Below are 3,020 nucleotides of genomic sequence, written 5' to 3'. Positions count from 1 at the left end.
CTTGCAGGGCGCAAGTTCCGCCATCGCTGCAGAGGGAGTTTTTGCTTTAAAAAAAAAAAAAAAAAAGTTTGTCCTCATGTCCGCCGCCCAAGGGGATTAGGGCCCTTCCAGTTAAGGGGAGGTGCCTACGATGAACCCTTTCCAACCCTATTCGTCCTGTACGACAAAGCCAGGACAATTTTGACCTACACATCGAGTGCAGTACACGTTTCTGCAGTCTTGCAGCTTTCGGGTATTGTATGCCTAATGCTTGAGGGTTTCCAATCATCGTTACGAGCAACCATTCAAGTTCAAGGAAGAGGGGTGAAGACAGTCAAGGTCGCATGAAGCTTGAAAACACCAGCCATACGGCCTTATGCACGGCTTGTCAATTCAAGGAAGCACTTCGGGAAGGGTGAAGACAGTCAAGGTCGCACGAAGCTTGAAAATATCAGCCATACGGCCTTATGCACGGCTTGTCAATTCAAGGTTCACTACGTGATTCGACATGCTTGGCATGCATGCTCATGTGTCATCGATAGATAGGCAAGTCGCATGGTATGCAATAATTTTTTGATTTGGTTATGTAATCATCTGCACTTTGCTGGGTTTGTGAATGTCAATTTGTGTCGTGATTGCTGCCCAAGGGGTGTATTGGTTTTCCAAGCATGGATTGAAGGTTTTTACAGCAAGGCTGTTATTGGCGCCAGCCAATTCCGGATCTCGGCATGGTTTCTGAGCATTGCAGTTCTCACACGATTGACAGGAGTCTTTCTTTCTCCATCTTTGAGTTTGCGGTTCCAAATTTGCTAGGGCATGGCTCTTCGGCAAATTACTTCCGCACGTCAGTCGATGGAGACAATCCTAAATGGTGAAGCATGGAGTATATACCTATGCATCATCGCACACATCATGTACCTTGTCACGGGTAATGGCACTAACACCTAGCAGAAGCATCTGTTGGCTATGCGAACAAAAGTAATTATGTGAAGCACGGCTTCAATTTGGGCATCTGCCATTGAAGATTCCCACTGTTGGCATATGCTATGAGCATACACAATTGGGAAGGAATAGGCAATGTGTTTGCAGGTTATTTCCTACTGCAGGTTATTTCATTATGTACCAGACAGGTGTATACGCTATACGAGGGCGTCTGTGCACATATATATATGAGCCGTTTTGGAAAGAGTTTTTCCTTCCAAATTTCATGAGAACTGGTTGCAGCAACAACGACCAGTGCTTTGACAATTTTATACGACGCAAGGCTTCTCCCTTGTGCCGAGATACTGCCCATGGATTTGGAATCAAGGGCATTAGCACCCAAGTTTGGGGAATTGACCAAATAGGGAATGTCACCTCACATAATCCCTACCAGTTTATTATGTGCAAGGCACTTCTGATTTGGGTTCTCACGCTTGAGACTGTCCTAGTAGCCAAGGGCTTACGCTTTTGCATGCAAGGCATGCTAAGCAGGTGGCATGGAGTCCACCACTTCCGGGATTACGCTTCCGCTGTAACACTCGCAACTCTGTCAAGGATAGACTAAGTGATGGTTGTTGAACATGATGGTTGGTTGCTATCAACACCCAACAACACTAAAAGGAACCTAAAACTAGAACTTATTTCACAGGCAAAGTGCCAATGCTAAGTCATTTTCATACAATCACGACCCTACAAGGCAGGTAGGTCAAAATGTGGTTGTGTTTTTCTGTTACCTCTCTCATTGAGAGAGTCACACTTAAAAACTGTGGAATGCTTATAGGATAAGCTACAAGTCAGGCATAAGATGTGTAAAAGCACACAGATTGGGCACACACTCTAGAAATTTAAGAAAAATTCCTCAGCCCAGCATGTTCTTCTTCTTCTCTCTCCTTCTCTTTAAGGGAAAAATGAAAAATCTTCTAAGAAGCTTTTGATACGTGTTTTGCTCGTGAGTCAGCCTGAGCCAAGGTGCTCTAACTCTCAGCTAGCACGTGGCTAAGATGCTACTCAAATTAGTCTTCATCGGTTCGTCCATTGAACACTAATTTGCATAAGGGCTACGAGCCACACCGGCTAAGAGCCATTACCAGGCCAAGGGTAAGACCCAACTATTGGCATTCTTTGGGGTGATTGTTTTCAAGATTGAACAGATCTACCCAGGGAAGTATACATCGACGTTAATGCACAAGCAAGAGTCTTGTCATTACGGATGTTTAGGGTGTCATTTTTGCACTACATGTTTTTAGTGCGACACTCAAGCTGAGTTTTTGATAATCTTCAACTCACATCAGTTGATCTCTATAAGGAAGTATAGATGCAGGAATCAGTGGTGACAGCATGGCTGTCCACATGAGCTAGGCAGTTCACTTGTGTGGATTTCCTGCTCTCTCTATATCCCTACGGAGTGTCTATGGACATACTATTTTGGGGTACGACCCGACGGGTGACTGCTACATCACCCCATAGGCATTGAGGATCATAGATGATCTGCATTGAGGATCACAGTTGCTCTACATTGAGGATTCCCACTGTTTGATCTCTCTCAGTTAGACTTTCAAGGAAAGAATTCCGCAATCTACCACGCGGTAGCGGACAAACTCAACTTTTCAAGTTGATTTATTATGTACACGGTTACCTATGTTGGTTGCCGTTACCTGGTAGTTGAGCAGTTTCTACAAAGGGTCTTACCAAGGGGTTTGACTACGTAGATTTTAACCAAAGGGGTTGGATTGCGAAGGCAACACCCACGGTTCCTAGTGCAATGTTGTTTGTTTTTCAGGTAGGAGATGTGCTCCTCTCCGTTTGAATACTGGTAAGTGAACATTCCGTTCAAACCTCCAGGTACGCATCTATTAATTTGGTGTTATTCCATTTTTTGTATACTTTGCTTGTTTTTTTTCAAGACGTATAAGTACGCTTGAATGTTACAGAGCCATGCAAAGGGCATGTCGGCACAAAGTATTTTGGGCCAAGTGTCCAATCTACCTTTTTGCCTTATGCTGTTACGAACCTACTTGTAGGGCTCGATTTGGAACATGTTGTCACATGGGATACAACAT

This window comes from Adiantum capillus-veneris, chromosome 17, assembly GCF_014529385.1.
Source record: "Adiantum capillus-veneris isolate H3 chromosome 17, ASM1452938v2, whole genome shotgun sequence".
Taxonomy (NCBI): Eukaryota; Viridiplantae; Streptophyta; class Polypodiopsida; order Polypodiales; family Pteridaceae; genus Adiantum; species Adiantum capillus-veneris.
This window is presented reverse-complemented; position numbering follows the sequence as displayed.